This window comes from Canis lupus, chromosome 2 (assembly GCF_003254725.2).
Source record: "Canis lupus dingo isolate Sandy chromosome 2, ASM325472v2, whole genome shotgun sequence".
In the NCBI taxonomy this organism is placed as follows: Eukaryota; Metazoa; Chordata; class Mammalia; order Carnivora; family Canidae; genus Canis; species Canis lupus.
In genome coordinates this window covers 30,807,057-30,819,048 of record NC_064244.1, presented here as the reverse complement: position 1 = coordinate 30,819,048, position 11,992 = coordinate 30,807,057, and the positions used below count along the sequence as shown (strand labels likewise).

The following is an 11,992-nucleotide window of genomic DNA, read 5'->3' as shown; positions in this document are numbered from 1 at the left end:
GTACAGGCGGGGAGAAGTAGGGTGCAGGGGTGCGGGGGGGCAGGTGGTGCACAGTGGGGCAGGTGGGTGCAGGTGGGGCTCAGTAGGGGCAGGTAGGGTGCAAGTGGAGTGCAGGTAGAGGGCAGGTGGGGCACAGTGGAAGCAGGTGGAGCACAGGTGGGCTACAAGTGGGGCACCGGTGGGGTGCAGATGGAGTGCAGTGGGGGGAGGTGGGTGCAGGTGGGGCTCAGTAGGGGCACGTGGGGTGCAGGTGGAGTGCAGGTAGAGGGCAGTTGGGGCACAGTGGGGTGCAGGTGGGGTACACATGGAGTGCTGGTGGGGTGCAGGTGGGGCACAATGGGGGCAGGTGGGGTGCAGGTGGAGTGCAGGGGGGCAGGTGGGGCACAGTGGGGTGCAGTGGGGGCAGGTGGGGTACATGTGGGGTGCCAGTGGGGTGCAGGTGGGGCACAGTGGGGGCAGGTGGGGTGTAGGTGGAGTTCAGGGGGGCAGGTGGGGCACAGTGGGGTGCAGGTGGGGGGCAGGTGGGGAGCAGGTGGGCCACAGGTGGGGTGCGGGGTGCATGTGAGGGCAGGTGGGGGGCAAGTCAAGCACAGTTGGGGTGCAGTGAGGGGAGCATGGGTGGGTTGTAGTGGGGTGCAGGTGGAGCACAGTTGGGGCAGGTGGAGCATGGGTGGGGTGCAGTGGGGGGCAGGTGGGGCACAGGTCGGGCACAGGTGGGCCACTCCCGTGTGGGAAATGCTGACGTCCCCAGCTCCCTGCTGCGTGGACGGCCCGGGGACGAGGTGCGGGAAGCACACACACGGTAGACCCTCGAGGCAGCCCCTGTCGCCTCCTGCCGGCCTCGCCACCCCCCCCCACTCTGCACCCGACCCACCAACCCACAGGTCAGGCCGTGAACGCCACTCCCCCCGTGTCCCTCTCCGGCCCACGCACCCCGGGACCCTCCTCTCTCCACCTGCACCTCACGGGCACCTGCTGTGGCCCCAGGGCAGGCGGTGAAAGCAGGGACCACGCGGTCCCTCAGCATGTCCCTGACCCGACATCCCTGGCGTTTGGGACTCAGCCGTGAGATGTGCTTGTTGGGAAACGAGGGAGGCGTGAGTGAGCCCCAAGGTGATCGAACCGTATCCGTGAGTAAGGCCGTGCTTCTGCTTGAGCACACACGCTGCACATGCATACACGCTGCACACGCACGCACGCCCGGCTCAGCCAGTTCCGGGAAGATGATCATGTCCTGGCACCGATTTTATTTTATTTTAAAGATTTTATTTATTTACTCATGAGAGACACAGAGAGAGAGAGAGAGAGAGGCAGAGACCCAGGCAGAGGGAGAAGCAGGCTCCACGCAGGAGCCCGACACGGGACTCGATCCTGGGACCTGGGGTCACGCTCTGGGCCGAGGGCAGATGCTCCACCCCTGAGCCTTGAGAGGGCTTTAAAATCGGTGCCGGGGGAGCCTGGGGGGCTCAGGGGTTGAGGGAGGTGACAGATTGTGTTGTTCGCTTTGGGACCCTTGAACCAGACTAAGAGTCATCAGGGTCAGGCAGTTGTTGCCCATAGTCCCAAGGCCACTGGCTGCGGCCTGCGACTCCGGTGGACTCCGGGGGGGCAGGGCGGCCACGTAGGCCCTGCTCGCAGCGCTGAGCTTTGCATCCGGGTCAGCCCTGGTGCTGCTCCAGCTGCGGGTTGAAACGCGGGGGAAGTCAGTCGGTCTACTTGGGTCCACACGCGTGGTGCAGTGTACACCGAATGCACACGGCCGCCTGCGTGTCGTCACCCCTCAGGAAAGGACAGAAGCCACCATGCCAGAGTGAGCACAACCCACGTCACTGACCCGCGCCCTCCCTCCCAGAGGAGTCGGTGATCGCGGGGCGCGGGCAGGAGCGAGGCTGTGGGCACGGGCCGTGTCAGGGGCCACGAGGGCCAGGGTGGGGGGTCCCGGGATGGGCGTCCAGGCACCCTCCTGACCGCGCTCCCCGAGCGGCCCGGGAGCCTGTGCGCCCCGCAAGGAGGGGGACGGGGTCCCTGCGGGAGGGGCTGGGACACAGGGTACGACGAGGCCCTGCCCTGGGGGTGCATGCTGGGTGCACTGCAGTAAACGGACTGGCCTCTGGGGGACCCGCATGGTCTACACCTCCCTGAGGGGACCCACACAGTCTACACAGTCCACACCTCCCTGAGGGGACCTGCACAATCTATACCTCCCCTAGGGGACCCACATGGTCTACACAGTCTACACCTCCCCAAGGGAACTGACACGGTCTATATCTCCCTGAGGGAAACTGCACAGTCTATACCTCCCCAAGGGGACCCACATGGTCTATACAGTCCACACCTCCCCTAGGGGAGCTGCATGGTCTACACCTCTTGGAGGGAACCTGCACAGTCTACACAGTCTATACCTCCCCAAGGGGACTCGCACGGTCTACACATCCCTGAGGGAACCTGCACGGTCTACACAGTCTACACCTCCCCAAGGGAACTGACACAGTCTATATCCCCCTGAGGGAAACAGCACAGTCTATACCTCCCTGAAGGAACTGACATGGTCTACATAGTCCACACACCCACCCCCCAGGGAGTCCTTTTTTTTTTTTTTTTTTTTTTCCCCAGGGAGTCTTAAGGACTCGCACGGTCTATCCCTCCCTGAGGGAACCCACATGGTCTACACAGTCTACACCTCCCCGAGGGAACTGCCACGGTCTATATCTCCCTGAGGGAACCCGCACAGTCTAAGGAACTGACATGGTCTACATAGTCCACACACCCACCCCCCAGGGAGTCCTTTTTTTTTTTTTTTTTTTTTCCCCAGGGAGTCTTAAGGACTCGCACGGTCTATCCCTCCCTGAGGGAACCCACATGGTCTACACAGTCTACACCTCCCCGAGGGAACTGCCACGGTCTATATCTCCCTGAGGGAACCCGCACAGTCTAAGGAACTGACATGGTCTACACTGTCCGCACCTCCCCAAGGGGACCCGCACAGTCTACACAGTCTACCCCTCCCTGAGAGAGCAGACACCATGTACACCTTCCGATTCTATCAGCCTAGGATCTCCACGGTGTTCGCCGGATGTGATTTACAAACATAAGTGACACGGCAGGAAAAGAGGTGGCAAAGGAGAGTCAACTGGCGATTAGTTTTCCGTCCCATAGTAAAGCCCCACGTCTCTGAGCACAGCCGTGATCCCCCATGAAGAGGACTTTGAACGGTGTAAATTCTTTCTAGGATCAGATAAATACCACAGATTCTTAGGAAAGAATCTCAGTCATCTCAAGGTCAAATAAACCGGGATCCTTGTGCTACAGGGCGGAAGTTACGATGCGGTTAGGGGATCGGGCTGGAAGTCCCCCTTGGTTACCACATGACTTCAAAATAGCCTTTTTAATAAGAATATTGGGGAACCGCAAGGAGTGGAGGGAGTCAGAATGACCCGTTACCCTGAACACCAGGGAACAACACAGTGCAGACGTCACCGTCCGGCCCTTGTGGCTCATCGCTGGGCTCCATTTCCTCCCTGTGACTAAAATAGCTAAAACTTTCTTGGAGACCAGGAACATTCCATGCAGACATTTCTCATCTTCCCTTGAAAAGAGTAAGATGACCTGAAATGAGTAAACAGCAAGATGCCCGGTGTCCTCGGTGACCACCGGGGAACCCAAACATCCCTCTGACCGTTATACTGACCCCTCCCAAGGCGTCACACATTTTGTGTGTGTCTGTGTCCTTTTAAACCAAGTTATTCTTTTAAAGGAACCTCTAGACATCCTTCCCCTCCCCCCATCTTGATGTTTAATGGGCCAAATCCTTCTATAAACATGGGAACCTCGTGTCCAGAGGGAACGCTCAGCGGGAAAGGCACTCATCATGAGTCAGCATCTCCTTAAAAAGTTTATCCAAAGGGCCCGGAGTAATAATTAATTCAGATCCCAGAGTAATAATTAACTCATATCCCTCTAAAGCAGATACGGCCTTTGTTAGATCCAGAGAAACACTTAGGGCGGAGCCACGATGGTCTGAAAAATAAATGCAGTGGAAACGCTCAAACAGAAAGCATCTTCCTAAAGTCCCAATTCTTGCAGGAGGGGTTGTGACCTGATGTTTTATATCCTTTAGCACCAGAGTCTTCGTTGGCAGGCGGCGTCAACCCCGCACATCTAAAGCCGTTTATTTAAGTGATAACTTCGTGAAAATAAAGACCACAACATCCTCATAGTACTGAGTAGGACATGGGCCGTAAAGATAGTAAATAGCCCTCGATTCCACGCACTCACTTCTTCTCAGTAAAGAATCGGTGATTCGGGGCACCTGGGTGGCTCCGTGGTTGAGCATCTGCCTTAGGCTCAAGGCGTGATCCTAGAGTCCTGGGATCGAGTCCCGTGTCAGGCTCCCTGCATGGAGCCTGCTTCTCTTCTCCCTCTGCCTGTGTCTCTCTGTGTGTCTCTCATGAAGAGATAAATAAAATCCTAAGAAAAAAAAAAGAATCAGCGATTAGCTGTATGTACGGTCCCTCCAGGAACGTTCTCCACCGGTCAAGATTGTTTTCCCTCGGCATCCTACCTGCGTCCCGGACCTCACACCACTGACACACCTACTTCTCCTTCCAAGATTCTCATCCTAAGTGTAGTCTTTGCCTTATAAACTCGTGCCAAGTTGAGTCTGTAGATCCCGTTGGTTTATGCTAAGCCGTGCTTCCCTTCCATATGTTCTAGAAGATTTCAGACATGATTTGCAAGCATTACGCATCTCCACCCCCAGTGTATTCCCTCTGTTCCCCTTCAGGGATCTGTTTCCTTCTTTCTGTTATGGCAACAAGGGTGGGGTTTTAGGCTTGTTTTTACCAGGAAACCACTTCCTACCCAAGAGAGGAACCTCCAATGAGTCATTGGAATAGCGCTGTGACCTGTCCTATGTGACACAGTAGCCCCTCTTGGCATCTCCCTCGCACCCCACGCTACTCAGGAACATCACTGATCACATAGAGCTCAATGTCATGCGGGTTAAGCATATTGTAAAGCATCTAAGTCTCAGTAAGTACGTCCCCGTATGGGCTGCCAGATGCATAATGAGAACCATTCACTCCAGGGCTCCAAGGAGCAGCAGGGCCTTGGCATTCCAAGCGAGACCTTCGACCTACACGTGGCGGGTATTCCTTTATTTTTTAGCAGAACGAACACCATCTGCGCTGGGAAGCCATCCACTTCACAACCCGGGAGACTCTCCAGCAAATCCGAGACCCTGGAGAGAAATACCGTCATTCTGCGCTGACAAGCGATGGACGCTATGTGTTTATTAGGAGTTTATGATCGCGTAGGTTTTCTCCTGGAAAACATCTCGTGTGGGTATATTGTTTTATCAACACGTAAGCAATAACGAGCCGCTTTTTCACGGCTGACGTGGTGGCGTGGGAGCATAAAAAGCAGGGCCGTGTAGTCTCAGCCTTGAAGATCAGAGTTTAATGGAAATGGAGCACCTGTCTCTTCACCTCATTCAGAAGGGACTGCACACATGTCTCCGGGCTAGTTGGCAAGTACTTCCTGTGTGAAGAAAAGAATCCTTCCTGGAAGTGCTTTTTTTTTATTTTTTAAGATTTTATTTATTCATTCATGAGAGACACAGAGAGAGGCAGAGACAGAGGCAGAGGGAGAAGCAGGCTCCTTGCAGGGAGCCCGACATGGACTCGATCCCAGGACCCCGGGGTCACAACCTGAGCCACAGGAAGACGCTCAGCCACGGAGCCCCCCAGGTGCCCCTGGAAGTGTATTTTTAAGTGTAGGTGTTATCATTGTTCAGGATGGTGGGGCGAACCGATAGGGAGGACTGTCTTTGAAGAGATGGTTTACTGGCGGCGGGGTGGGTGGGGTAACCCTGATGCCTCACAGGCCCAGCGGGAAGCATCAGGGTGGACGGGAGGCAGTGAGAGCCATGGGGAATGTGGGCAGCAGCTCTTACCGTGCTTTCCACCAGAAGGAACCCAAGAGGCCTGCACAGGGTAGGGCTGGCTCGTTTGAGCAATGTCCTCCTCGTCCTCTTCGTCCTCTTCGTAGGTGGGTTCGGGGAGGAGCTGTGCCCAGCGGGTGGTCGAGTACTGGCCCTGCAGGGCGGAGGGCTAGGGACAGTGGCCCAGGATGTAACAGGTAACAAAGGAGGGCGGGGGTCCCGGTGGGTTTGCTTCCAAAAGGTCAGCCCCCAGGCAAGTCCCTCGCCAGCTGTGGGGGCGGCCTAACTGCAGGGGCCGGCCTGTCGCCAGACCCCAAAAGTCAAAGCATCAGCATCAAACCACACGTTTACCCCACTAGGGCAGCGCACAGCAGCCAGGGCCTGCAAGGATCCCGGCGTTTCAGAGCCTGCGGGGCAGGGGAGTCTTCAGGAAGAGATGAGAAAATGGGATTTCTGCAAAAGGCATATAGGAAATGATAAGCCAGTCCCCAGCTCAGGAGGGATGTGAGGAGGAAAATACAGAAAACACAGCAATTCCAGGGAGGCTTGGGGTGGCTCAGTAGTTGAGCGCCTGCCTTTGGCTCAAGGCATGACCCCGGGGTCCCGGGATCCAGTCCCACATCGGGCTCCCTGCATGGAGCCTGCTTCTCCCTCTGCCTGTGTCTCTGCCTCTCTCTCTCTCTCTCTCTGCATCTCTCATGAATAAATAAATAAAATCTTAAAAAAAAAAAAAAAAGAAAGAAAGAAACAGCAATTCCAGATACTGGAAGCTTCCAGACGATGGGACAGTTGAGTGTAGTTTACACTCTAGAAGCTTCGTCTGGATGCACCACCAAGGTCACCCAATGGAAGCCACAAATGCGTAATGAGGAATAAAAAATTAATATTATCCATGACTGCCTGATTAAAATAAAAGCAGCAAAGGTGCGCCATGAATAGAAAGTGGCGCCCAAATACTCTTGTTCGATTATAGGTAATCTGAAGTTAAGATTCTTTTTTATTATTTATTTATTAATTTATTTATTTATTTATTTATTTATTTATTTATTTATTTATTTTTTGGTGCACCTCCACCACTCCACAGGGTCTTGGGACACTGCGAGATGGGGGAGGTACTGGTGGTTTTTTATTTTTTGTAGAGGTGCTCCCTGTCCTCCAGGAGCTTACAGTGGGAGGGTGCAAAGGGGTTTGGAAGGGATCTGGTATTGTCATCATTGTGGGTGCTGCTTCTCCGGGGGCCTACCGGCCCCTCACTGACCTTGGCAAATGCTCCTCTGGTGAGAGAGCACAGGGGACCCCCCATTCCTGTGCGGCACTGGCTCCCATGCTGGCTGAGAAGCACAGGAGCACCCGGTGACACGGCCGCCCAGGGCTCGGGGCAGGGGTCTCAGTCGGGGCCCCCCTGCCAGCGCTCTCCCAACACCTGCCGCCCGGTCCTCGACACCACGTATGCCAGCCTTTGCAGGGAGCACCTGGACACCTCGCTTCTGCAATGGGCTGTGTCCCTGGAGGATTTCGAAAAGTGAATCCTACGCAGTAAATGCAGCATTCCGGGAACACCTGCAGCAGCTCACGGGACGTGTACCGGCCGACGATGAGCAGCTCAGCGGAGGCTGCCGCCACTGCCGCCAAGGTTCCGGGAGCGGCGGGTGAGGGGCTGAGGGCGAGCGCGGTTCGCTGGGGTCCGCCGATCTCTCGGAGTCTGCTGTTGGGCGCGCTCTGAAGTTAGGATTGATTGATTTATTTGTTTGTTTGTTTATTTGTTTATTTATTTATTTACTTTAAGATTTATTTATTTGTGATAGACACAGAGAGAGACAGAGAGAGAGAGAGGCAAAGACACAGGAGGAGGGAGATGCAGGCTCCATGCTGGGAGCCCGAGGCAGGGACTCGATCTTGGGACTCCAGGATCCTGCCCCGGGCCAAAGGCAGGCACCAAACCGCTGAGCCACCCGGGGATCCCCAGGATTTATTTTTAAAGCTTTCTCTATTCCATGGAGCGAAGGACTGTCCTAGAACGGCCAGCTGGCCTCGGGCCCCAGGACCGCAGACAGGGTTCCGGGGTGTGAGTGCCTGGCTCTGGGTCCCACCGCCCCGTCACTGCTGAGAGACCTGCAAAGTCTGTGACCTCCGTGCAGCTCCGCGTCCTCCGCCATAAAATGTGGGTCCTGCACGAGGGTCTGAGGGTTACGTGCCGTGGGGCGCGCCAACTGCTCGGAGCCGTGTTTCACACGCAGCACACGTGCAGCCGGCCTGAGCTCCCCGGAGGTTGCAATGCTGTGATCCCGGCGTCTGTAGCGGGCTCCCCGTGTGTCCTCAACCATCCCAGGCCCAGATTCGCTCACACAGAAGCAGCCATGGTGACGGGCGATGGCCTCCCCCAAGGTCACAGCACATGGGGCATGAGATGTGATAGAGCGGCCCGCACACCCGCCTGCCAGACATGTGGCGCGGTGAATCCCGGATGCCTGACGCACATCTACATGCCTCGGAGAAGCGAAACAAGAAACACAAAAAGACAGTGGAAGGGGGCCCGGGGCCGCCTGTGCCTCTGGTTGTCTACACGTCAAGATGCATGTTCCAGGTTTGTGGGGAAGAGAAAGCCGTCACTTTCTGTGCAGGCACGAAATCGGGAGGATTTCCCACCTCTCTGGGGACTGGCACCGTGACCATGTGGCCCTCCTCGTTCTAACTTCCCGACGACGACCGTTTCTCATGACCCTGCACAGCACGTTTTTAACTCTCCAAGTCGGGGGGCAGGTGACACGCAGGGCCTTGGTCTTCCTGTCTCCCTGGTGGGCACGGAGCAGAGCGGGGCAGCTCAGACCGGGGGGAGCTCAGGACTCGGTGAAGTGGGCCCCGCGCCACCCCCGTCGTGGACGAAGCCGATTTGGAGAAACGAGCAGAACCGAGTGCCAGCCGTGGTTCCTTGGGAAGCTTGTGTCGCGAAGGGTTCAAATGCGACCCAGTGGAGAGGACACACAGAGCAAGATTCACAGGACCTGGTTCAGAGCTTTCTAGAAGTCTTGAGATGGGCGGCAGGAAGGGGTGGGTGGAAGGGAAGGGCACGCGGCTCCGCGGTGGAGCGTGAGGCACAGACTTGCCACACGGTCGCTTCGTCATCGGCAACGGGGAAGACGTGGGGGGGGGCTGCGCGGCCTGTTCACGGCCAACGGGAGGAACGCAACAAGGGGGTGGGATGCGTGGGCTCTCCCGCACGCGGAGTCCGGAAAGTCACCGTGAACCTCGACACTTCCCATCTTCCAGGTAAAAGCTGGGAGACAGGACGCCCGGGGCGGGGTGGGTGTGGGGCTCAGTGGTGGAGCGTCTGCCTTTGGCCTAGAGCGTGACCCCGGGGTCCCGGGATCGAGTCCTGCAGGGAGCCTACTTCCCCCTCTGCCTGTGTTTCCGCCTCTCTGTGTGTCTCTCATGAATAAATAAATAAAATCTTAAAAAAAAATAATAAAGAAGCTAACGTGCAGTGATTGAAGTGCTTCTCGCATCTTACGGGGCATGAAGGCACCTGGAGAAGGGAGCAGCCGGGGAGCCCGGGGCCTGCATCCCCGGGGGTGGGGGGGCAACTCCCAGGAGCACAGAGCACACTTGAGTAGGGAGGGTGTGGGAGGCGGTGGGGACACATGCAGACGCGCTCCCACAGTCGTTTTTTAAAAGTAGGATCTGCCTCCAGGGCCGAGCCCAACGCGGGGCTCGAACTCCCCACCGTGTGACCGAGACCTGAGCCAAGATCAAGAGCGACACGCTTAGCCGACCGAGCCACCCAGAAGCCCCACGGAGGGTCGTTTTTAATAACATGATAGAAACCTGAAAAAGAATACAATACCATGTGGCACGCAGCGCGTTTTCCTGACTGCCGTGAAGAACCGTGGCTTTGTGCAGCTTGGTGCATCCCAGGGTGCTCCGCGGGGAGACTCCTGGCCGGATCGAGCCGTGCCCAGCAGCTGGCCAGCGCGCCAGAAACGAATGCAATCCCAGGTCAGCTCGATCACCATTTTTGCTTTCTGGCTATTCTAGTCGTCCTAACACTTGGATAGAGCTTCTTTGTTTGAAATTGCTTTTTATATATGTATGTGCTTTTTACACCCCAGCTTCAGCTGGCTGGGGAAAGCGCCGAGAGGGTGAGTCTGGTTTCCTGCATGGGACTGCGCTCGCGCCTTGGGTACCGATGGGGAGTCCCACGCTGGGCAGCAGGAGTACCGTGGACCCCGGTGCCAAGAAACTCAGCCCGGTCCCCAGACGGCCGGCAGGGCTGCCTCAGGGGGCAGCACTTCCTGACCCTGGGCCCATGTGCCCCCGCAGCGTGCAGCCCTCCGCCCCACCCATGAGGGGGACAGCATGTGGGGTCCCAACTCAGCACCCTCGGGACCTCTCACAGCTTCCCCGAGAGGAGGCTGCCCCGCTTGTTGGAGACCATGAAACCCAGGAAAGGGCCCCTGCAGGTGTCACAGGGCTTGCACGCGCACCCAGGGCCACCCAGTCCATCGCCCTGACTTCCCGGCATCACCAGGGACACACCACCCACCACCCATCTGGGCACCAAGACACCCCCCCCCACCGGCCCTCCTGCTGCTGAAGCCCAGGGACCCTTTGTGAGGTGGGGATTGTACCCCAGCCCGAGCCGCTCCCCCACTCCCCCCTCTCCTCCTCTGGAACAGGCCGGATGTGGAGGGGACCCAGCTACCCTGCACCCCCCCCCCCGCCCCACCCCCAGCCCTGCACCTCCCCCCGCAGCCCTACTCCTCCCTTGCCGCTGGCTCCCCCAGCCCTGCTCCCCAACCGCCTGCTGCTGCCCTGCTCAGCCTCATAAGGAAGTCCCTGCCCAGGATGACGTCAGCCCCGGCCCAGGCGCTGTGGAGGGGGGGCCTGGCGGTCACAGGCAGGTTTCCTCCTTGCTGGAAGCCACCCCCCCCACGTCCCCCCCTCCTCCCTGGAAGAGCAGGGCGGAAGTCTGAGAGGGAGGGGCCTCACTCCTGTGGCAGCCCTTGCGCTGGGAGTCCCCGCCCACTGGCGGCCCAGGGGCCCAGGGCGCAGGGGGTCAGGGGGCACCTCCTGCCCTTCACCTCTCAGCCCCTCCCCTCCCCTGCAACTCAGTGCCCCTGTAGACTGGGAACAGGGCTCTCCTTCTGCCCCCGCCCCCGCTATCCCTGCTCCCCCTGCTTCCTCTGCTCCCCCTGCTACCCCCCTGCTCTCCCTGTGCTCCCGTCCTCCCCCCTGCTTCCCCTACTCTCCCTGCGCCCTCTCTCCACAGGGCCGCAGCCTCTCCTCGTGCCTGCAGACAACTCTCCCGGCCCCTCCCTGCACCCTGTGCCCACCCCCTGCACACATCCTCCTGCCCACATCATCCCCCGTGGGTCACATCACCAGGTCTGGAAGCCAGTGACACCCCCAGGACCGGCTGAGACCCTCAGAACCCCCTGCAGGGCTGCCCCCCCCATGCTGGCCAGGCGGCCGCCAGAGGCTCAGTGGCCTGGAGACAAGACCCCGCAGAGGTAGGGATGCGGCCCGAGGCCCTGAAACGCTGGCAGTAGGCGGCCCTGGGGCCAGGAGCCCAGTGTCCACTGCCAGGGGCGCCCCGAGTCCCGCTGCCTGGCGTTGGGGCAGCCAGGAGTACAAATCCATTGTTCACCTCCCTTGTGTGTGCGCGGGGACACTCGCCTGCACACGCACATGCACACACACACACACACGTGCACACGCGGTAACACAGCCGCAGAAGGAGCCCGGGGAAAGCAGCGACCTTGAGTGCCCTCAGGAGCTCCCACCGGACCCATCTGCTCCTGGGATCCCAGTCCCTTCTGGCCCGTCACTGAGCCACAGCCAGCGAGATGGGAAATAAGCTCCGATCCTAAGAGCCTCGTTTTCAAAATAGAGAGTGAAGGGCAGAAGCAGAGCGGCCTGAGCCTCGTCACAGCCCAGGAAAGCGCAGCGCACAAGCTGCTCCGGCCGCTCCCCACATGCTTCGAGGGAAGGCTCAGACGACCCGTACCGGGTCCCTGGACCCCTGGGCGAGCCTGATCCTCTCTGCCTCTGTCT

At 58.3% G+C, this 11,992-nt stretch overlaps 1 long non-coding RNA gene and 1 pseudogene across 1 annotated transcript; both read right to left on the bottom strand.

The window, feature by feature from the left end:
- Positions 1–3,366: 3,366 nt before the first annotated feature.
- On the bottom strand, positions 3,367–4,950 carry LOC125753283 (uncharacterized). Its single transcript, XR_007404725.1, has 2 exons — positions 4,562–4,950; positions 3,367–4,467 (listed from the first exon to the last, which is right to left on the bottom strand). It is a non-coding gene; the product is annotated as an uncharacterized LOC125753283 (long non-coding RNA).
- A 2,378-nt stretch (positions 4,951–7,328) lies between these two features.
- On the bottom strand, positions 7,329–10,460 carry LOC112658844 (neuronatin-like; annotated as a pseudogene).
- Positions 10,461–11,992: the final 1,532 nt, after the last annotated feature.